Source organism: Taudactylus pleione, unplaced genomic scaffold, assembly GCF_031769625.1.
Source record: "Taudactylus pleione unplaced genomic scaffold, aTauple2 ptg000116l, whole genome shotgun sequence".
Classification (NCBI taxonomy): Eukaryota; Metazoa; Chordata; class Amphibia; order Anura; family Myobatrachidae; genus Taudactylus; species Taudactylus pleione.
The window spans coordinates 9375342-9401272 of record NW_028284518.1 but is presented as its reverse complement, the minus strand read 5'-3'; positions in this window follow the sequence as shown (position 1 = coordinate 9401272).

Here is a 25931-nt window from a genome sequence, read left to right as displayed (position 1 = left end):
ACCCCAATGGAGGGCACCCTGGCAAAGGAATAATACTGGCTCGTATCACTGAGTGCCAGATTGTCAAGTTTTTAAATATATATATATATTGTGGCAGTATCACCAGAGATGGCGCTGGTGAGCAGCAGATTCTGTGTGTGGCAGGAGAGATCCGCCCACACAGAATACAAAAGCATTGTGGGAAGATATGTAATGGCTGCCTTGTGGAGAGAGCTCAGGTGTGGGCTGATGAGGAGGCAGACCAGTCAGGCTGCTGTTGGAGACAGGCTATGTGGGACTGTGGCAGCCAGAGAGCCCAGTGAAGCTGAGCAAGCCATTGGGAGGCCAGGAGGCCTGGGTCTGTACCTGCAGGAGGCAGGGGGGACCCCAAACTCTAAGACTGTGTGACAATAAAGCAGTGAAACTGCAGGCTGAGGAAGCCAGGGCCTATATCTGTAGGATACAGGGAAGGCCAGCAAGACTGACTGTTTGTGTAGCTGTGGCAACCAAGCCAGGTTGGAGCTGGCGATAGACCTGCAGAGAAGCAGTCAGAGACTGTGTTGGCAGACTAGCTGCACCACGATAGAGAGGGTTCAAGAAGTGAGTCAGACGCCCTAAATAGGGGCTAGGTTGTTTATTATTTCCTATTTCTGTTCCCTGATTTGCATGCTGGAATGCCATGTGTGGACTCTAATTCTGCACCTAATCACTGACACCAATCTACCGAGCTAATTACCCCCAAGTTATCACAATATATATATATTATATATATATATAACAGCACACAAATGTGACGGCACTCACTGAATGTTAGATGAATTTCCTCGCTCCGATGCCCTCCTAATGGAGAACTGCGTCCCCACCACATACGATACACAGAGGCGGCACTCGGGAGACTTCTCAAGAAATATTACAGCTCTCTTTATTGCTGATACATCAACATTTTGGGCCAATACGTCCCTTCCTCAGGATGCAAAAGACAGAATGACATCATCAGTAGGTGTCCCGGTTTCCCGCGTGGTTAGCAGAGGACGCTGCACCTGGTGAAGGGGTATTTAAGGTGAGCGAGTTTTGTATTGTACTTTATCCCTGATGACGATGGAATAAAAGCAACCATCGAAACGTTGGAATTACTGCCTGTGTAACGTGATTATTATCCGAGTGCCGCCGACTATCTACTACGTATTTTTGGGATTGAACTGATTCCTATGCGGAGGGCACCGGAGCGATTTATACTACTGATACGTGAGTGCTGCCCATGACTATATTATATTTTGGACTTCCATCTGGCTAGTAGTGGAGGTCCTGGGCTTGTGGCACCCATTACATTTGGAACGATTACCTCAGATTTGTGTGGCATCAGTATATAGGTGGTGGGAAGCATTTCACCGCCTGTGATTTTTTATCATGGAGGATACAATCACTGAGACTGTGAATTTGGCACTGTTAACACAGGGGGATACCCTGTCTTTCAGTGAATCTGAAGTGACCTCAATTTTGTTTAAGGAGCAATTGTGTGATGATGCGGATGCAAAACCTGTTGAACAGCTGTACAAGGAATGGTTGAAATTAAAACAACGTGAACTGGACTATTTTTATCATGGAGTTACACTTAGTGACTACTTTAAAGACAAACGTATTCCACGTGGTTTTAGGGTTCAGAACTCACCTACTATTGGTCGCTTTAATGCAAGTTTTTGCAAGAGATGCAATTCTTAATAAATGCAGCTATGATTTGATGATCCTTGTAATTGAGGAGGCTGGAAGAGAGCTGAATTGTATCCGTAATAAAATCTCTGAGTTTGAACTTAAGTTTAAAGCCACGGTTGAAACTGATACTAGTAATAACTGGTGTGAAAAGTTGAATGGTCAGATCGCCCGCTATAAGAGAGATCTGATTCAATTTAAAAAAGTAAAACTGGCAAGGGTGAATGCCGATTACGAGCAGAACCATGTATACCAATGGGTAGGGGGCTTTAATCGAGAACAGTATTGACCCACTCGTAAGATGTATCATCGATTTTGCCCCAAATTCCGATACTTCACAGGATATGATCTTCACTAGTGACTCTGATTTGGGTGCAAACTCTAGTCAGAGTGTCCCTTTAGGAATACAAACCCGTGGTTTGGGTACAGATCTAAGAGGAAATATACAAGGAGAGGGGGGCAGAGTCAAAGGCAAAGGCGAGGTCGGCAGACCGCCGCTATCCAGGAGGAGACTATAATAAACTTGTCATCTCATCCCCTGACCGATGAGGAAACGAAGGTCCTGAGTCGGGGACTCTCCTTTCTGCCCACTACAAGGTTCGATAGTATGTAGTGGGAGGTGGAAAAATACAGCCTCAATAGACAATTGAGACTCCATGAACATTTTAATGGTTCAAAATCACAACCTGTATTACCAATTTTGCATGATGATATACCCAAGGAATTGTACAAATTGCATAAAAAATCTGTTTTTGAACCAGTGAGCAATAATGCTACCATTAAAACCTTTTCACGGTTATTGGAACATGAGGTGAAGCATTCTGCCTTACCTTTGATTCCAATACGTGCTAAGGAGTGTAATAATTTAAGTAAGAGTGAGTTCACAGCTATGAAAGATCTAGCATCATATAAGGATATTATGATTCGCCCCGCAGACAAAGGCAGGGCAATTGTAATTCAAGGTCTTATGGCATATAAGGATGAGATTGCTCACCAGCTTAAGGATGAAAAAGTCTATAGACTGTTAGCAGAAGATCCGACTATGATGTTTAAGAAAACGTTGGTTGATAGGTTGCACCAGGCGGTGGGAGATGGAGTTATTTCACAAAAATTGTGTGATTTGTTAATTGTGGAATTTTCAGTAACACCATTATTATATACATTACCGAAAATCCACAAAGGGTTAAATCCCCCGCCTGGTAGACCAATCATTTCTTCTAGAGGGTCGCTTTTTCAACCTGTATCTATATTCCTTGATTCAGTGTTACAACCATGTGTGGTAGGACATCCCGACTATATATTAGATACAACTTCATTTTTTAATCGATTGCATAATATCAATGATATCCCTTTCGATAGTTTTTTGTGCAGCATTGATGTCAACAGCCTGTACACTGTCATTCCTAATGGGGATGGTGTACAGTCTGTTTGTAATCTAATAACTGATAACCCTTTATATGCTGGCCCGGATGTTGGGCTTATTAGGGATGTATTGGAGATGATCTTGAGCAAAAACAATTTTTTGTATGATGGGCAATTTTATGTACAGACATCTGGATGTGCGATGGGGTCCAATGTGGCCCCATCATATGCGAATTCCTACATGTTTTCAGCTGAGAAGGATATCTTTTTTTCGGATGCCTATATTTCGGGAAAGATTAAATTTTATGCCCGCTATATAGACGACCTATTTGTTATATGGAGTGGGTCTAAGGACCAGTTTATAGATGTGATTGAAAAACATAATGCGACCAATAGCCCCATTAAATTTTCCTATTTTATTGATGCATCCACAGTCACTTTTTTGGATGTCAGGATTAATTTGAAGAAGGGTTTAATTGAGACAGAATTGTTTGTGAAACCCACTGACAGAAACTCTTTATTACATGCTCAGAGTTTTCATCAGAAATCATTTAAGTACGGTCTCCCGTACTCACAATTTATACGAGCCATTAGAATTTGCAGTAAGAGAGATGTGGCGGAACAAAATATTGATCGAATGATTATTAAATTTCTAAATAGAGGTTATCAGGCTGATAAGCTTTATAAAGCTAAATTGAAAGCATTATCAATGTCTAGGGAACAGCTACTGACGGGATCCAAGAGAAAAAACAACTCTAATTAAATCATGCCTTGGGTAAAACACAATAATGTGATTAGTAATGAGATTAGACAGATTACTAGAGGTCTTTGGCCAATGTTGGAGTCTGATAAAGATCTAAATTTGAAAGATAGACGTTTTATGCCTTGCTATTCAAGAGGAATATCCGTGATATGGTAGTGAAGACGGATGTTACTGGATTGGGTGGTAGACTATCAGAGAGCTTTTTGCCCCGAAAAATGGGATGTTTTAGATGTATCAACTGTCTAACTTGTAGATATCTCAATGTTGGGGATAGTTTCTGCCACCCTATGAGTGGAAAGAGATTTTTAATCAGACATAGAGTATCTTGTACTACAAAGTTTGTTGTATATTTAATTACATGTCCTTGTGGTAAAGGATATGTGGGTAAGACCGATAGAACCTTGAGGGAGAGAATGGCAGGACATCGATCCAGTATAAGAGTTGCCATTGCCTCGGGACAAAGTGATCAACCAGTGTCGCGTCACTTTATGCAATCGGGTCATAGTCTGGCTTCATTAAGGTATATCATCATCGATCATATCCCAATCGCATTTGCGTGGTGGTGATCGATCATTAAAACTACTGAAGTGTGAATCAAGGTGGATTCATAGGTTGAACATCCTGACCCCTAATGGGTTAAATGAACACCTTGGGTTACATTTTTTCATGTGATTTTGAATAATGACGGGACAGGGCGTGTTATTTTCTATACTTGAGTACATTAGATTAAATGCACTGCATTACACATGATTATGTTGGTCATCTGTTCTATAATGTAAGGATATCATATGTGTTTTATGTCTACGGTCTCTGATATGTATTGCATCTGTTATGGTGTTTGTTGTTGTTTTTATTGTTGTCCTGGCAACGGGCGCGGGTCCGTGACATCATCAGTAGGTGTCCCGGTTTCCCGCGTGGTTAGCAGAGGACGCTGCACCTGGTGAAGGGGTATTTAAGGTGAGCGAGTTTTGTATTGTACTTTATCCCTGATAACGATGGAATAAAAGCAACCATCGAAACGTTGGAATTACTGCCTGTGTAACGTGATTATTATCCGAGTGCCGCCGACTATCTACTACGTATATATATATATATATATATATATAATTTATATATACTGTATGTTTATATTGTATTCAAAGCAGCACTCTCTGGTCTTCTTAATGTGAATGAAGTACGCTGAGTTCAGCTACTGTTAAAGCCGATGTTTCAGGTTTATTAAACCCATTATTAAGGATCAGTGTAACAAATATAAAAATGTTCCTTACCTTAAATACAATCACCCATAGTGTTCTCATCCTGGGCGGCCACAGGCTCTGTCCAGCGTTCATCGCGGGACTTCCGGGGGCAGATCCGGTCCCACCCACTCGTGACGCATGACGTTACCCTGGCAACCCAGATGCTATGCGGAAAATCAGTGACAATTACCACCACCACTCTAATAAAGATAAAATACAGTTTCAAATACATGGGCTGAGTCATTTCCACATTAATAAGTTCACATGCTATAATTTGAAGTTTTCTCATATTAAATTCTCAACTATTCAATCCTAAACACTTTAGTTTAATAATCACAAAATGGAATAAATGTCAGATGGTCATTGAGGCCCCTTGGTTTAATGGTTTCCAAAGTGTGAATCCACTCAGATTCTAATTGGAGCTATTTCCTATGTCTATTACCTCCTCTTCTATCTTTTGGGACGTGATCTATAATGACATGTCTAAAACTAGCCAGATAATGTTTAAATTCCACATAGTGGGGGAGATGTACGAAGCCCAGAAACGGTATCAGCGCACGTTATGTGCGCTGATACCGCTTCTCCCCGATGTATGATCGGGGGTCTGGGCGGTAAATGGCAGGGGCGCTGTGCGCCCTTGTCATTATCGGCGCTGCTATCTATAAGATAGCAGCGCCGACGGCAGGGCCATGTACGAACGGTCATAACGCATGACCGTTCGGCCAGCTGTAGCTGTCGTTATCAACAGCTACAGCCTTGCGTTAGCCTATCCCCACAGCAGGGACAGCCCTGTCCCTGCTGTGGTGGCTGCCGGCTCCAGGGCTCCACGCGGGGATCTCGCAATACTTGCGAGATCCTGCGCATGCTCAGTGGAGCCGGCCGGGAGAGAGACACAGCGCATCAGCACTAGGCTGATGCGCTGCTGTCTCTAGCGGGTAGCGCCGGAGGGGGGAGTTAACGCTCCCCCTCTCCGGCCGATGAGGTAGTGCTTCCTGCTTCGCCTCGGTAAAGAGGCGAAGCGAGAAGCCTTATAGTGGCACGTTAAGTGCCGCTATAATACATCTACCCCAATGTTTTGCTACTAGCAGATCTGACTCTTACCATTAATAGCTGCTCCAAGAGCCGAATGGTACAGTGTCATGCATTCCTTAAATGCTCATATAGTTTTGACTATATAACATAATCGACATGGACATTTTACCATGTACATTACATAGGTACTGCAACAAGTGAGTGTGTATTGAATATCGTACTTTCGTCCTGAGTGGGGATGATTGAAAAACTTCACTGCTATCATATGATGGCAGGTTGTACACCCCATGCATGTAAAGCACCCACTACTCCATTTTTGTATTCCAGAATGTACTTGCATGTGTTCAGTTATATCCGTCTTCAATGTCAAGTCCTGACAATGTCAAGTCCTGAATCAGGCCCTCTGTCAGCTACTTAGTTTTATTGGGCCATTCAGCTTTCAATTCATTGCTACATGAAAAAAAAATATTCTCAGTTATTCAGAACATTGCTGCTAACTGGGCCATTTTCACCTGGCTCATTGAAGCACCAGAGCTCAGATGTTCAATCCATCAATTTGAGAATAATAGAGATATTTTATTGTGATTGTTTGTCTTTTAATTATGATTTTGTGCTTCATTTGAAGACATGTTATATATTTAAATACATACTGTGTGTATAGAATTTTCTTATACTCCCGGGAGTTTTATTGATATTTTTGAAAGTTTACATATACTGATATTTGAGCCTTTAATAAGGGTGGTTTATAAATACACTCGCTGATATGTGTTCTTAGATGCCATCTACTTTTTTGTGAAACAAATAAGATCTCTACAGCAATTTATACAAAACCAATGCATAGAAACACACTTTTACTGGCAATTAGTCATCATCCACCCACCGCTAAAAGAGGATTACCCAATTCCCAGCTATTGAGGGTTAAAAGAATAGTAATGAGGAAACAATGAAGAGGGATTGGAATCTGATGATGTACAAACTTAAGACAAGAGGATACAAAAAAAAGATATATTATTAGCCAGGAAAACAGTTTCTAGGAGATATACTCTTAAAAAATCATCAGGAAAGAAGAGTACAAACAAAGTACATTGGGTACAAAGATTCAATACCTCAAATAAAATGAAAAAAAAAATACTACTGAAACAACATGGCCAATAGTACAAAAAGACAGAGATCTAAGTACCTTCAAACAACTGCAAGTTATGCCGTGTTATAAAAGAGGTAAAAATATAAAGGACTGGACAGTGAAGATGGATATAACTGAACACATGCAAGTACATTCTGGAATACAAAAAAAGAGTAGTGGGTGCTTTACATGCATGGGGTGTACAACCTGCCTTCAAATGATAGCAGTGACATTTTTCAATCATCCCCACTCAATATTCAATACCCACTCACTTGTTGCAGTACCTATGTAATGTACATGGTAAAATGTCCATGTGGATTATGTTATACAGGCAAAACTATACGTGTATGCAAGGAATGCATGACGCTGTATCATTCGGCTATTAGAGCTGCTATTAATGGCAAAAAGTCAGCCAGTAGCAAAACATTATGCGGAATTTAAATATAATCTGGCTAGTTTTAGACAAGTCATTATAGATCATGTCCCGGAAGATAGAAGAGGAGGTAATAGACATAGGAAATTGCTCCAATTAGAATCTGAGTGGATCCACAATTTGGATACCATTAAACCAAGGGGCCTCAATGACCATCTGACATTTATTCCATTTTTGTGATTATTAAACTAAAGTGTTTAGGATTGAATTATTGAGAATTTAATAGGAGAGAAGTTAAACTTATAGCATGTGAACTTATCATTAATGTGGAAATGACTCAGCCCATGTACTTAAAACTGTATTTTATCTTTATTAGAGTGGTGGTGGTAATTGTCACTGATTTTCCTGATTTTAGCATCTGGGTTGCCAGGGTAAAGTCATGCGTCATGAGTGGGTGGGACCGGAAGTCCCGCGATGAACACAGTACTGAGCCCGTGGCCGCCTGGCAGGAGAACACTATGGGTGATTGTATTTAAGGAAAGGAACGTTTTTATATTTGTTATACTGATCCTTGATAAGGGACTTAATAAACCCGAAACATTGGCTTCAACAGTAGCTGGGCTCAGCGTACTTAATTCACATTAAGAAGACCAGAGAGTGCCGCTGTTTTGAATATACTATCTTCTCAAAGTAAGCGGGCACCAGGGCAATAAAACTATTAAGAAGATGGCGGTATCGGTTATTGGAATTGTCATAAATATATATATACCTTGTGCATTAGGTGCAGAGACTGTACTGTTATTGCAAGCTTAGCTGACCAAAATACTGTGCTGTGTAAAAAGAAGGGTGTCAGAGGCGCTGTCTAAGCTGCAGGTTCAACGAGGGTAGTCAGCCCCCTAATATGTAGATTGATAAGAAATGGGTGAACTGCGCTAAATACCAAGGTGGAATACTTCAATAATGTTCAACAATGAAACTAATAAACATAAATCATCTACACATTGGCATATAACAGTGAATAGCTAAGTATGCATTACGGCTTGGTTGAGGGTAATCAAAAATTGTTTAATAACATCAATAAAAACACATATTTGCAATTTATGTTTATTAGTTTCATTGTTGAACATTATTGAAGTATTCCACCTTGGTATTTAGCGCAGTTCATCCATTTCTTATCAAAATACTGTGCTGTGTCTGAGTGAGATACACCCCAAAGAAGACATCTTTTTGTGTTTTTTTTTTTTAATTGTCTTCTATAAATAAATGTAGATATTTCAAGGGAGTATTGTGTCTTTTAATGACACTGCCCTTGTAGTTGCACTTTGATTGCGCTGATCATCCTATATTACTAAGGCATACATTGCTGTATTGCGGTTTTGGTGAGAACTTAGAAATTTAAGAGAATCTATATTGCCATTTAACCGCTTTTGGATTGAAATAGCTAGCAGATGGAGGACATATGAAGGATTGAGGTGTGGACTGCATCACAACAGGTAGCTTAAACAAGTGGATCTTTATTACCTAACACTCTCCCTCTACTATTACTAACATCAATGCATGTGCTTTGAACCTGCTGAATAACTTTTGTGGGATAGAGGTGCAGAACGATGCTTTTAATACTGCTTAAATCCTCTCCCTCTGTCGCTATTACTAACCACAGTATGTTTGCCGGGACTGTGCTAATTAACATCATTGCAGCTAAAGCTACAGACTGATTGTTTAAAAACTGCATGATAATTTTCATGCTGCTACTAACCTCTATGCATGTGCGATGATCAGTGCAAATTTATATCAAAGTGCTTATTCTTTGGATGTGGTCGGTGGCTCTTTAAAGAAATCGAGAGAAAAAGATCCAAGTTATAGATTGCAGTTATTTATATGATTGTTTGGAACTTTCACTTCTTTTGCTGTTACTAAGTTTCAATTGGATGATTGAGTTACACACAGAGTTGAAGTTTTAAATAGCCTAAAGAGATTTTTTTATGTTCTTCATAGTTGCTACAATTTATATGAATGTGGGATTTATATATTTGGGCATCCACATACTATATAGTTTAATAATAAATATATTAACAGACAAGTGCCTCCTTATATTTTTGTTTCAATGATATTGCATGGTAAAGGTAACTGTCCATCATTTGCTATCTCATTGTACATTTATTTTATGTGGTGGCAGCTACAAATTTAGGTACAGTACTGTCCTGGTGTAAATCAATCATGAATCAGTCTATAGAAGAACAGAAGCATCCCAGTACTAGTGCTGGCCATCCTAGTTCTTTTTCAACATCTACTTTTAAAGAAGGTCAAGGGGTAAGAAGAAGGTGTAAGAAGGAGCACTCAAAATCTAAACAATGTTTGACAATCTTTAAGAAAACATCACCTTTAACAATGAAGGTAAAAGTTACTGCCATAAATTGTAACATTTACAACATGTCCTATACCACACATAGTGGCAGGGAAAGGCTCAGACTGTGGCCTTTATTTGTGAGTTGTGATCCTGCTACTGCTTTATCATGCACTAGAATGCCTACTGTGAAAGCCATGATCAAACATAGTCAGGCACCTTATGCCCCTTGCATGCCCCACCTTATTGATCTTGGTCTAGATGTATCACCTCTAAAACAGGCAAATCAATGCACAAAAAGAACACTAAGGCCCTGATTCAGAGCCGGACATTCTTTCAGAACGCTCGCTCTGAATCAGGGAGGTTTTTTTTTAAATTGAGCCGGCCTTTTGGCCGCTCGCTAAGCCCCTAAGGCTGAAGAACAAATTGTATGTTCACAAACTTCAGAGAATCCATCCAGAGGAGAGTCTAAGAGAGCCCATAGGGTAAATTTACTAAAGGTCTATTTGGCATTTTGAGTGATTTGAGGTGTGATTTTCATTCGATTTGTATTTGATGTTGCTTTTGGGTATTTACTAAAGGCCAAATCGAATGTAAAATCGAACAAATCGACCTCAAATTGACAATTGGAAAAACATTGGTATTTTTACATACCCCAACACACAAAACCCTGATTTACTATCATCTGATTTGAAATCGACCTCAGAATCGGACTTCAAATCACCAATAGAATAGAGCTGCTTTATGCTTTCGATTTGAGCATGAGCAGGTCGGATTGACACAGATACATGCAGATATCAGTGAGATGCCTGCATGTATCTGACTGAAAAAAGTAGTTACAAGAAACAACAAAAAGTAATCCCCCAGCACACTGAATGAAATCAGCAATACGATTTGAAAAACTACATGGTGGCAGATAATTCAGAGATCTCAGTTGCATATATTTGCAAAGATATGGCTAAGCCTCCGGGCTGCGTCACGGCGTCTCTGATACCGGAGGTCCCAATCACTTGGTCAGAATCTGGGGTGCAGAACCCCAAAAAAGCCGGCGATGGCCAGCCACACCAGTGAAGCACACTAGTGAGAGACTAAAGTGTTAGTATGTAAGATTAAAGCAAAAACTATGTGTTAAAAGGTGAAAGGTGTAATTAAAATGCTAAGAAAAATAAATATATGCATATATATATATATATGTATATATATATATATATATATATATATGTATATATATATATACAGTCAGGTCTATAAATATTGGGACAATGACAGAATTTTCATATTTTGGCCTCTATTCACCACCACAATGACTTTGAAATGAAACAAATAAGATGTGCTTTAACTGCAGACTTTCAGATTTAATGTGAGGGTAATTACATCCAAATCAGGTGAACGGTGTAGAAATGAAAACGGTTTCTATATGTGCCTCCCACTTTTTAAGGGGTCAAAAGTAATGGGACAAACTAAACAATCCTAAATCTAACTTTCACTTTTTAATACTTTGTTGCAAATCCTTTGCAGGCAATTACAGCCTGAAGTCTGGAATGCATAGACATCACCAGATGCTGGGTTTCATCCCTGATGATGCTCTGCCAGGCCTCTACTGCAAATGTCTTCAGTTCCTGCTTGTTCTTGGGGCATTTTCCCTTCAGTTTTGTCTTCATCAAGTGAAATGCATGCTCAATCGGATTCAGGTCAGGGGATTGACTTGGCCATTGCATAACATTCCACTTTTTAGCCTTTAAAAACTCCTTGGTTGCTTATGCAATATGTTTCGGGTCATTGTCCATCTGTACTGTGAAGCGCCGTCCAATGAGTTCTGAAGTATTTGACTGAATATGAGCATATAATATTGCCCGAAACACTTCAGAAGTCATTCTGCTGCTTTTGTCAGCAGTCACATCATCAATAAATACAAGGGAACCAGTTCCATTTGCAGCCATACATGCCCACGCCATGACACTACCACCACCATGCTTCACTGATGAGGTGGTATGTTTTGGATCATGAGCAGTTCCTTTCCTTCTCTTCTCTTCCCATCACTCTGGTACAAGTTGATCTTTGTCTCATCTGTCCATAGGATGTTGTTCCAGAACTGTAATGGCTTTTTTCGATGTTGTTTGGCAAACTCTAATCTGGTCTTTCCTGTTTTTGTGGCTCACCAATGGTTTGCATCTTGTGGTGAACCCTCTATATTCACTCTTGTGAAGTCTTCTCTTGATTGTTGACTTTGACACATATACATCTACCTCCTGGAGAGTGTTCTTGATTTGGCCAACTGTTGTGAAGGGGTTTTTCTTCACCAGGGAAATAATTATTTTGTCATCCACCACAGTTGTTTTCCATGGACTTCCGGGTCTTTTGGTGTTGCTGAGATCTCCGGTGCGTTCTTTCTTTTTAAGAATGTTCCAAACAGTTGATTTGGCCACACCATGTTTTTGCTATCTCTCTGATGGGTTTGTTTTGATTTTTCAGCCTAATGATGGCTTGCTTCACTGATAGTGACAGCTCTTTGGATCTCATATTGAGAGTTGATAGCAACTGATTCCAAATGCAAATGTCACAGCTAGAATCAACTCCAGACCTTTTACCTGCTTAATTGATAATGAAATAACGAGGTAATAGCTCACACCTGTCCATAATATAGCTTTTGAGTTGATAGTCCCATTACTTTTGGTCCCTTAAAAAGTGGGAGGCACAAAGAGATAAACTCCAACACATCAGCTTTCATTGATGGCCACCAGTAGGCTGTTTTCAAAAGTTCCAGAGTTTTCCGAGTACCAGAGTGACCTGCAAAGCATGAGGAGTGAGCCCAGGTGAGGAGCTGCTTCCTTAACTCTGGGGCCACAAAGATTTTACCAGTAGGGGGCTGCATTTGTATGGTGGCAAACACCCTTGACTCCAAACCGGGGGTACTGTGTAGAATCCCAGAATTGTTGTTGCAGGAGAAGGATCTAGATAGAGCATCTGCTTTCTTATTTAGGGCTCCAAATGGAATGTCAGAGTAAACTGGAAATGGGCGAAGAATATTGCCCATTGGGCCAGAGGAGGACTCACACACTGGATATTTTTGAGGAAGAGGAGGTTCCTGTGGTCGGTGAAGACAGTGAAAGGAAATTTAGCCCCTTCCAGCAGGTATCTCCACTCCTTTAGCACCAATTTTACTGCCAAGAGTTCCTGTTCTCCTATAGCATAGTTCTTCTCAGCAGGAGAAAAAGAAAATTTCTTGGAAAAGAACCCACATGGGTGAACTTGGTTGTCTTGTCTGGGATAGGATGGCTCCCACTGCCTCTGATGTTGCATCAACCTCTAATAAAAAGGGTCTATCCAGGTTTGGTTGTCTTAGAACTGGGGCTGTAGTAAAAGCTTGTTTCAAAAGCTGGAAGGCTGTCTCTACCTCAGGTGACCATAGAGCAGGATTAGCTCCTTTACAGGTCAGAGCCATGATGGGAGCCATCAAAGACAAAAATCCCTTGATAAAGCGTCTGTAGTAGTTAGCAAATCCGAGTAGCCTCTGGATAGCTTTCAAGGTTTGAGGACGAGACCAATGCAGAATCGCCTGAACCTTTTTGGGATCCATTTCTAGACTGGAACCAGAGATGAGATAACCAATGAATGGCACACTGGATACACTAAAGACACATTTCTCCAGTTTACAGTAGAGGTGATCTTCCCTCAGTCGGGACAGAACTTCCTTCACATGTTTATGATGTTCTTCTAGAGAAGACGAGAAAATCAATATATCATTCAAATAGACAACTACTGAAACATATAATAAGTCTTGGAAAATGTCATTATCAAAGCCTTGAAAGACAGCAGGGGAATTGCACAATCCAAAGGGCATCACAAGGTATTCAAAATGTCCATCCCTGGTATTAAAAGCGGTCTTCCATTCTTCACCTGCACGGATACGAATGAGATTACAGGCCCCGCATAGATCTAATTTAGAGAATATGATGGATCCTTTGACCGTTATACTGTTAAGGCCCCGGTAGTCTATGCATGGTCTTAACCCACCATCCTTCTTGGCAACAAAAAAGAACCCAGCTCCAGCTGGAGAAGTGGAAGGACAGATGAACCCTTTCTCCAAATTCTCCTGGATGTATTCAGACATGGCTTTGGTCTCTGGCAGGGAAAAAGGATAAGTGTGAGGAGACATCTAGTCAGGCAACAAATCAATTGAACAATCCCATTCTCTGTGAGGGGGTACGACATTTTCTTGTTGTTCAGAAAAAACGTCAGTAAACATTTGATACTCCTTGGGAATTGCTGGTGGTGCTAATGAGACTGTTTTCCTCACAGGTCATATCTTGGGAAGACAGGATTTCTGACAGTCAACTCCCTATGAAAGAACTTGCATAGAGCGCCAATCTATCCTGGGATTGTGCTGGCGTAACCAGGGTAGCCCTAAAATGATTTCTTGGGAGGCCTCAGGTATCACTAATTTTAGAGACTCAGAATGAAGTGCTCCAATACGGACTAGTACTGGCTGAGTTTCCTTGGTGACAACTCCATTAGTCAGAGGCTGTCCATCTACCATGGTCAGGGAAATTGAGTGGTTGAGGGAAGAGCAAAAAATCTGTAGCTTGTCAACTAAGCTGGAAGTCATGAAGTTTCCAGCTGCTTCAGAATCTAGTAATGCAGCAACACAGTCAGGTTTTGACTTGAAATCAATGGCTAAAGTTAACCCAAAATCTTTAGAATTTGAGGACGGGCTTATTACTCCTACCTTGATGTCCCCAGGGTCAGTTAGAAATGAGCGTTTCCCAATTTACGGGAACAGGAGGCCACCAGGTGACCCGAGTCTCCACAGTACAGGCAGAGGTTTTTTAATTTTCTTCTCTGATGTTCCTCTTTGGAGAGATGTGTATGATTCACCTGAAATTGGCTCTTCATCAGTAGAAGGAGGGGTTGGACGGGTAGTAGAGGGAGGAGTAAATGACCTTTGCCAGTCAGTTCTATGCTTCTCAGCCTGGTGTTCTCTGAAGCTTAGATCGATCTTGTTACAGATAGAAATCATATCGTCCAGATTAGTAGGAAGCTCACGGGTAACCAGATCATCCTTCAGTCGATCAGAGAGCCTGTGCCAAAAGGCTGAGGTGAGGGCTTTTATATTCCACTTGAGCTCTGATGCTAAAATCTGAAACTGTACGGCATATTGGCTGACAGGACGGGTTCCTTGTTTCAGTGTCATAATACTAGATGAGGCTGATACAGTACATCCAGGCTCATCAAAAATACTCCTGAATGATGTTACAAAGTTGGTATAGTTATCAAGTAGAGAATCTGAATGCTCCCAGAGTGGGGAACCCATTCCAAGGCTGAGCCAGACAGCAGCGACACGATGTAGGCCACTTTAGTTCTTGCAGTGGTAAAATTATCAGGCTGTAAGGTAAAGTGTATATCGCACTGATTCAGGAACCCCCGACAAAGCTTGGGGTTGCCGTCAAATTTGCTTAGCATAGGAAGGTGTAAGCGGGGGGATGCCCTGTAACCTGTATTTTAAGATACAGAAGTGGGTGTAGCAACTGTTACACTAGGGGTGGATAAAGAGGTTTGCAAATTATCCTGTCATTTAGTAATTTCTTGCAGGAACTGAGCCATTTGGTGCTGCATAGCTTCCAGGTTTTCCTGCAATGCACTGGAATAAATCCGCTCCAGACTCCTGTCCCATGGCCAAGTCCATGGGACCAGTGCAAACCGTGAGGTTCTGGTTTTGTTGTGGACCCGGGGTGGTATTAGGAGCAGACACTGAAGCAGACTTAAAAGAGAAAGTGGAACTTTTAATGAGTGGTTTAGTAGACATGAATATAGCAACATAAAAGTCTGGGTTATATTAAGGTGCACTTGGAAATGTAGCGAGGGAATGGGAAAAAGTCCAGGTAGTGACAGACAGGAGACAGTCCAGTATTCCAGATTTTGTGAGGCTGAAGTGAAGTGCAGGCTGAAGAAAACTAGATCCAGTGGAATGCAAGTGGAGGCAAGGTGCAGGGTTCAGGAGACTCAGGCACTCAGGCACTCAGGCAGAGGAGAGGTAAATGGAGGAGGCAGGGGAATCCAGTGGGGTTGGAGCAGGCAAGGTGAAGCAGGCTTAGGCAGGGATTACAACGACAGGTGTACAAGCACAAGAACTCTCTCTCAGCTTCCGCTGAGAAACGCGTTGCACTGGCAATGAAGGGAAGCTCTGAACTCCCTTATATACCCAGTGCTCTGCCCTGACAGGTCAGAGAGAGAGCACGTGCCACACCAGGATAGGGCGACTAGGTCAGATGGCCAGAGGCAAGATGGCAGTGTCCATGCCAGAGCAGAACGGAAGCACCGCCAGGCCTAACCAGCCCAGAATGACAACATGCCCACATAGGACAATGCACAGCCAATGCTCCCCGCCAGACACCAGCACCACCGCCAGACGCCCCTCGCCATAGCGTCCTCACAGGTATTACCCGGTGACCGCCATGCCGAGAAACCTTGGTCATGACACTAAGCAACTCCTCCCTGTTATATCATTTGCAGCAAATTTCTACTGTAGAAGAGATTTAGCAAAATCTGGAAAATCATATATAACAAGCAGTCCATCATTAGCTACCAGCAGCATTGCTAAAATCAGCACATGTAATCTCCACCACCACCACCACCACCACCACCACCACTTTAATTAACCTCCTCATTAGATATCAGATGTAGTCCTACTGCATCCAATTTGCAAAAGAAAACTGACTCCCCTAATGCAACCCACAAATCCCAAGAAGAATTCTTGTTCACTAGGGCTGCTGCTGCTAGGGGTGACTCTTCATCACAGAAGGGGACCAAGAAAACTAGTAGTTTTCACAACAATTGTCTGTGAGACAGTAATTTGCAAGAGGGACCAAGTATCACAGCTGCCATCCTGTTGCACAGCAGATCACTGAAGAAATGTGTGCTATGTTAGGTTTAGATCTTTATTCAATATCCACCATCATGGCATTTGGTTTTAGGCCATTAGGTAATATATCCATGCTACCAAATTCCATGTTGACTCTATTTTACTAGAACAGCAATTCCTCACTTGTACCAGCACATTAAACAAAAAGTTATTATTTCCCTAGAAAATGCCATTGTACCAACTATCCACTTAACTACAGTTATGTGGGCAAGCAGTAATGATAAAACTAAAGATTACATGCTTGTGAAAGCCCAGTGGGTGGATGTCTTACGTTCAGCAGCAGTATCTAACACACAATGCCATCTCATTCACAGGCAAACTACTCTTTGTATCACTGGCTTCACTAAGAAGCATATAAGTGTTAATCTGTTAGAAAAAATTAGGGATGTGATAACAAAATGGCTTACTCTACTTAAGATTTGTCATTTCCTCTAATGCAAGTAACATTGCACAAGCATCACAACTGGGTGAATTCAACATGTACAGTATAATTTTTTGCACACACAATAAACTTGGTGGTTCAGAATTTCTGTCAAAATGACAGGTCCATGCAGGCTGTGGCCTGTAATTTTTTTTGTCATTTTCAACATTTTCAACCTTCAGCAACCGCATGAAGAAAATTGCAGCAGCTGCAAAAAAAAGCTCAATTTGCCATGCCACGATCTGAAGTAAGGTAATAACTAGGTGGAATTCCACCCTTTGTATGCTACAGTGAGTAGAGGAACAACAACAAGCCATCATGACGTAAACATCAATTCATGAGAAGCTGAAGGAGGAGATTAAACTAAGTGATTCTGCTAAGCATGTTGGACTTGTTCATCAAGTTCTTTATTTGCTTCGTCAGGGCCAAAGGCAATATCTTGCAATTTGATCACTACATTTTGGCAACTATGCTGGATCCTAGGTTTAAGTCCTATGTAATGTCTTTCTTTTCAATTGACATCCTTGTGAGCAAGTTGTCAGCTCAAGTGGCACCACATCTGCTTCATTTTCTCCTGCAAATGCTACTGCCATGAAAAAATCAACTTTTTAAAGAGGCCCACTGCTTATAGCAATGAGTCATCTTAGCACACCAGTGAGACACATTTGGTCAGGCTTAAAAGAAATGCCCACAATTATTGACACATCTATTTTAACTTAATCTCATACAGTACGCATCAAAAGAATGGTGAAGGGTTACTTTTATGATAATGTACAAATTAGCATCTCACACAATCCCTTTGAATACTGGAAGGAAAAAAGGCAATTTGGAGCCCCTTGTACAAACTGCAGTAGAAGCTGCCCACCATCCAATGTGTGTACTGGGAAAGAGTGTTTAGCACAGCCAGGAACCTTGTGAGCAATTGGTATAGGAGGCTACTTCCCAAAACAATTTGGAAAAACTGATGTTTATCAAAATGAACTACAAATTCAAAGAGGAATACCTTTGCCACCAAATGCAAACAGAGACAGTAATGGTGGACTCCAGTGAGAAACAGTATTGTGTGATAATGATATTAACAACAGTGATGAGGGTGATAATGAGGATAATAACATCTTGAACTATAAGGATGATTAACACTGTTACCATTGGTAGCTTTGTTTAACCGGACCACCAAAATGTTTTCTTTTGTTTGGACCCAAACAAACCTAGCATTGAAGCCACAAAAGTGGCAGTTCCTGTAGCTGAAGTGCTTGGTTTGTTAAACTGTGCATGTCCTTTTTAATATACAACATACAGTAAGGGTGAATAATAAAACCAAAGGACAATACTATCATGCACCACTTTTTATTATGGGCTTTGGCAAGATTGTGTGTTATTGATAGGTAGCATATACTACTGTACTTACATGTTAACAACATTAAGAACTTTTAACCTTGATGTATAACAGGTCACTCTTTACATCCATCTTAAATATAATCCTTTTCCCATTATTTATTCAAAGCTTTAAATTAATCTACCTGGCCAGATCTTGTACTATTTTATATAACCAAAAAGACCTACGACCTAAAGCTACAGTAGGTAAGTCAAAGGGTTACATTTCTCTTCTTATAGGCCTTGATTTCCCCACCATAATTGATACTGTTGCTTACTCTCTTCTCCACTTCTTTGTCCTTAAAAACACTGTCCTCTACTAGTTTGTCTCTTACGTGTAGGATAATGTGTTTCCACTTCCAATTCTTGTCCCCTCAATTCCTCTCTTCATTTTTGGGGCTCTGTTTTAGGCCACTACTGTACTTCTCTATCTACACCTTTTCTTCCCAAAAAATCTTATGCTTTTTTGGACTAAACAACCATATCTATGCAGATGATACCCAAATGTATATCTACTTCCCAAACCTCTAACCATCTTTCCTATCTTGAGTGTTAACTACCTCTCCATTATCTCCACATGCCTAACCTAATGGTTCCTAAAACTTAGTGCACATTTGTCTAAATTTGAGCTTATCAGTATTCCCCTGCTTTCACTACTCCCTACCAATATCTCCCTTACCATCAATAACACAATCTCTCGCCTTTTCCCTCACATGCTGTGTCGGTGTCATCCTTGACTCTGCACATACTATAGCTTTATCTCTCACATCCAGTCTCAATCCAAGTCTTTTCACCTACTCCTCCTTGGCAATATAGCTAAAATTATCCCTTCTTCTCTCAGGAACAAACTGGACCAGTTGCTCATTAATTCCCACCTTGACCACTGAAACCTGCTACTAATTGGTTTTCCTCATCCTCCCTCCTCTACTGCATCATCTCTAAATTCCTTCACTAGCTCTCCATTGCTTCCAGAAGTAATTTCAAGTTGCTCACCCTCACCATCAAGACCCTGACCAATACTTCCACCTTTCAACTTTGACCTCATCATGAAATACACCCAAGCATGACCACTTCAGTTTGCACTGACATTCAACTTTTGTATGCCCATTGTAACTGCATTCCACTCTCTTCTTCAAGGCTTCTCCCATGCTGTTCCCCACCTATGTAAATCCATTGCTTGGTTAATCAGACTCTATCCAAATCTTAAGCCCTTCGATCATTCCCTTTAAGATATACCTCTTTATACATCCCTATAATAGCTTACCTAGACCCTCATATACACTCCATCAAGTATGTAAATTGTCATGGACAGGGTCCTTTCCATGTTTTATGTCATATCTGTATATCTTGTATGATCCTGTTGTGATGCTGACTGCCCCACTAATACTTCTATCCATACACTGATCCTAGAGGTAATTTCTATCTCATGACTATCCATGTAGTGTCACAATGCTGAATTGTTTATTATGCATAATTTGTTTTCATGTCTCTGGTATGATGAGTATCTGTGACTATATATATTGCATTAATGTGTGCTGTTACTGTAAACTGATTGTCAGCAGCTGTCAAGCTTAATTAATAAACAATGATGATGATAACTTTGACTATCATCAACTGTGGAAGAGGACATACAGTAGGCTTTACGTGCTTTTGGGTATATTGTGACTCTGGCTTTTAGTGTGCATTGTGTTCTGCTGTACATTTTTTGCATTGAGTGATAATTATGAATGATAATTATGTTACTGGCATGGGCATAATATCAGAGGCCCATAAAACCTCATTTAAAAAGAAATTAAACACTATTGCTTTACTTAGGAAGAGCCAGAATATTAAGAGCCTTAAGCAATTTCTGCTAAGAATAGCTTCCCTGGAGCAGATACAGATTTACTAGTCTTGTAGGGACCAAGCAGTGGCTGCTTTTATAACACAACAAGTGCATCAGAGCATATTGGCAACTGTAGGGCCACAAGAGAGGCCATGCTATGTTAACATTATTGCCCTAGAACCCAACAGTTTGTGTAACAGGAGGGGCCTACAGAAGTGTTATTTAGTATTTGCCTGGGACTCTCTACAGTAGACGCGGGGGCCACATCCTTTTTTTCAGGCCACAATAAGATGCTGAATAGCACTGGGCTTATAATGAGGGAAAGGAAGGGTAAGTTTCTTTTAACATTTTTTATTCATTTTACCCTTTCTAACAGGAAAGAACCAAGTCTAAAAAAAACCCTGCAATTTGTCCGACAATTGTGTGTGCAATCTTTCAAGAACGTACTCTTACAGTAAATCATTAGAAAAAAATCAAGCTAGTTAAAAACATGTTATTATATGTGTGGTCGGCCTTTAGTTAATCTCATATTTTCCAAACCACACCAGCACACACAATGGCTAAAAAAACCTGAAGTTTTGCAAAACTGCCATTTATTAAATTTGCCTCTTGATCTTAACAAATGACACCCAAATAAAAATAATTCTCTGTATAGCACAATTGTCACACAATTTTTTAACATAACCTCTGCTTTGTATTCTACGTTGTGATCTCAAAGATTGTGACGACTAGAGGAATATGGCATTACATCTCATTGAATAATTTGTTATTGCAAAGTTGATTTTAAATATAAATTGACAGTAGTCTAATATTTACCAACTGAGTATATCAGCCTTCAACTTATTGTTTCTATACATGGAAAATATGCTTACTGACTCAGCACTGAAAACACAAATAGGGAAAATCAGTTAATTACTAGAAAAAAAAGCTGTCTTTGTGGCAGTGTAATTGAACTTCAGTAAAATAAATGAAGCCACTTGGGATTCCTTAATGAATGTTTAAATGCTAACAGTAGTGGTGCACTTACACAGCTAAGCCGAGGCTCTCTAACCAAATTAAATAACATCAAATCAGAGTTTCTGGCATTTTTACTAACCAGATTTCTTGGCACTTATGCTATTATGTATTTCTCAGTAAATAAATGTAGATTAGTGCTCAACTGATGCATTGGCAAGCCAGCAGAAAAAGCATGGTTTATTTTATTTGGAAAAACAAATAAATGACATGGCCTGTACATCTCGCATGGAGGTCCTTACAGTACTTCATTTTATCACTTAGAAAAACAGATTAGTTCTGTGCTAACATTTCTCAATGTCACTACTGGTTTATGAATCATTGTCGTAGAAATTGTTCTTTGAAAGAGCTAAACTAAGTTTCTGAAGCACAGAACATAATAAAAACTTCAGCTGGATTTTACATTAAATTAAAGTAAAAAGTAAACATTACATAAAATAATTCATACATTTCTTGTCTCTCAGTAGCTGCCGGTTACATAGAGTTAAAAGTACATACTCATTACTAGTAAATACAGCAGCAGTGTCAGAGCAGCCTTTTGTCTTTATATTAATATGAAGAATTAAAATAGTATGCTAATTACACTATGTATACAAAAGTGATTGGACACTGACAGCAAATTGGTCAACGAGATGTTATTGACGTCAGTACTTTGTAGGTCACCACGTGCAGTGATTACTGCAGACACCCTTCTTGGCAACTGTCCACAAGTTTCTGGACAACAGCAGGTGGTATGCTTTGCCATTCCACCTAAAGTACAGTGACCAACTGTGACACTGAAGAAGGCTGAGTCGGTCTACAATGCACCTGTTGCTCCAATTCGTCCCAGAGGTTCTCAATGGGGTTAAGATTTGGACTCTAAGCTGGCCAGTCCATCCGGGCTACCAAATTTTCTGTAAACCAGTCAAGCATCGCCCTGGAAACATGATAGATGGCATTGTCGTCCTGATAAAAACATTTTCTGTTTCTATAGAACTGCAAGTGCATGGGCCTCCGTACGAAGTGTTCTTGTCTAGACTGCTACATAAGTGGCCATTTGAACTTGTGTGCAGTGGTATGCATGGTATGCATTTTGCTTGTGCAGGGGTGTCCAATCACTATGGTCTACATAGTGTAGATAGAGAAATGCATATAAAGGGGCTGATACAGAGTTGGATGCAAGTGAGCCTTACTGCTCCTGTATTGTGTGCACGGATCTATATGTGTATAATTGCCAATAAGCAGAGGTGTATGCAGGGCCGCCATTAAGGGGGGACTGCCGGGACTGGAGTCCCAGGCCCGGACAAAGAGGGCGGCTCGTTTGACCACCCACTTGCCCACTGACTGCTGCCTGCTGTGCTTCAAAGCCTGCAAGAAATTATTTATTTTTGGGTGAAAAAGTGAGATCCGGACACTGGCACTCGTGACTTCATGATGTAACGCCGCACCACTGATAGCAAGAGAGAGCACAGAGGAGCCGCAGCTTGTGAGGACTGAGCAACAAAAAGTTGCAAGTAAGTGTGCAGCTGGCTGTCTGGGGCTGGGGCAGGCTGTTTGAGACTGGCTATCTGGGGCAAGCTGCAGAGCCTGACTGTCTAGGGCAGTGGCTGGCTGTCTGGGGAAGGGGCTGGCTGTCTGCCCGTGGCTGGAGCTGGCTGCCTGCCTGGTGCTGGGGCTGGCTGCTTGGGGTTGGCTGCTTGGGGCTGGGGCTGACTTTCTGGGGCTTGGGCTGGCCATCTGGGGCTGAGCCTTGCTGTGGGGCTAGACTGGAGACAAGTGTTGGGAGAGTCAGAAGGGAGCTAGAGATGTCAAAATTGTAAAGGAAGATAAAAATACTGTGCTGCCTGGTGTCACTTCAGTGATAGACATAAAGATTATCTCAGCTATCAAGGACATAGATAAATATCAATGCCCCATTGAAAATAATAATGCCCACATATAGTAGCTGCTTTTCAAAGTGTGGGGGGGGTTGCCTATTTTGTCAGTCCCGGGCTCCACCATTTCTGATGGCAGCCCTGGGTGTATGCATCTCTGTGACCAGAATCTATTGGCTTTGATACATAGCTATCATCTTTATCACTGATAACAAATATCTGGCTGGAAACAGGTCTAATGATGCATCCACACAACTCTGCATAACCCACAATTCTGTGGACTTGCATGCTTTATGTCCAGGCTTTTAAAATATTTCCAACTTTTTTTTGTCCTAACAGCAAAACATACTGTAGAGCAATAATTTTTTAGGTTAAATATACTTGGGAAGGTGATGTGCAGTTTCATATTTTACTGCTAAATGTCAAAGTTATTTAAATGATTGTTGCTGTGAATGGCACATCATGTGAGAACCTTTTAAAGGAGCCACTTTGCCCTTTACAACTTTTACACCATGTTTTGTATATAACAGTTTGAGCTAATGGGCCTGATTCTATGCCATGCTGGATGCAAAAGATCCATCTGAAACAGGCGCCACTTCACCATACTTACGCCTAAGATCATCATGAATACACTGTGCATAATAATGCATCGCAAAATAAAAGGGATGGCTCTCAAGGTCTGCAAAAATATTTAGAATGAGAAAATGCTTACATAAACATAGTTATGGTCAATATTTCAGTGCCCATAGACACCATCATCAGGACAGTAAAAATCCAATGAATAAACCTACAGCCATGAAAAATGTAACTTACCAAGCCTTAAATACTGGAGTCCCCACCAAGTGAGAATTCACCAGGTCCACGAGGCACAGACAGTGGATGACATCACATAATCTTCCATCAGCTGCAGCCGGTGTGTCATCTCCCAGCAGCCACCGATGCAGCCAGGATACTGATTGCCCGTGTCTCAGCAGTACTAAAATAACAAAACGAACACCCTGAGAAAGTATCAGACAATAAGAAGAAGACCCACACCAAGATAAGTATATACATATGAATAAGAAGAACACAGAATGGGAATAAATAACAATAAAGAAAAATAGAACATATAACAAATTACAGAGAGTTCCAACAGTAAAATTTAAGGTGAAGTTCATGATGATATGTTTGAGGGAGTGATTTCTTCCAATGTGTTGAAAACTTTATCTAAAGATAATCCAATTATCCAATCTTTTATACAATACCTAAAGTGCATAAGAACCCTATCACGGCACTTGGTCTTCTGATTGTTTTGGCTAGAGGCTCGCCAAGTATCTTAGGATTTAGATGTTATTCTACTACCTTGTGTCACACATGAAAGGATGTATTTTAAGGACACTTTGTCACTTTCATAACAATTACAACAGTTTTCTTCATTACCTGAAAATACCTTACTGTACACTTTTGATGTACTGAGTTTAGATACTTCAATCCCTCATATAGAAGAGAGAAAGGCAGCTGAAGAATTTGTGACCAATAATTATCATTACCATGGCCAGGAATTGTCTTTTGTCATTAAGCAGCTTTCTCTTGTTATGTATAGGAAGTATTTTAGGTTTGATGGCAATTATTATACATGGATTCTAATGTAGCGACTACATATGTGAATATTTTCATGTATCTACAAGAATAGATTCTGTTGTTTAGTAAACCGGAGATTAGCCAACATATTCTATTATACAGGCTGAGTCTCCCATATCCAAATTTTCCGAAATACGGAATATTCCAAAATACGGAATATTTTTGGCATGACTGTGAAAGTGAAGCATTTGATTTCTGATGGTTTAATGTACACAAACTTTGTTTAAACCACAAAATTATTAAAAATATTGTATAAAATGACCTGCAGGCTGTGTGTATAAGGTGTATATAAAACATAAAAGCATTCTGTGTTTAGTTTTGGGTCCCATTCCCAAGATATGTCATTATGGTATGCAAATATTCCAAAATACGGAATATTCTGATATCCAAAATACCCCTGGTCCCAAACATTTTGGATATGGGAGACTCAATCTGCACTGGTTTTGTGGTATATTGATAAATTGCTACTTTTTTGGACAGAGATGTAGGGGTTTTGTGCTCTTATCGAGTCTATCAATCAAAGAACGGACCTATTAAGCTTACTTACAAGACCAGTTACACAGATACTGTATATAATATCTAGAAGTCAAGATCTACTGTAATGAAAACAAATTGGAACCATCCTTTTATTATAAATAGACATCAACACCCTTCTCCGATATTCCGTCCTTTGGCAAATACAGTAAATCAGGTTTACCAAATTCGTAAATATGTGTAGCTAAAATTAATAGCAACAAGAGTTCATTGGAATCACAACTAAAGGAGATGTGTCATAAATTCAAGTTGCGGGGTTATCCGGGTATCTGTTATTGAAACAAAAAACTAAGGTCCTCATTATTACCTAAGAGCATCTATTTGTGTCAAAGAAGAAGGACAAGAAGGGCCACATAATCTGTGGCAGTAATTATAAAACTAGTAGTCCAGTGATTCAAAAAGAAACCAAGGCCTTATGGCCTATTTTGAGTATGGCTTGCAGTGTTTCAA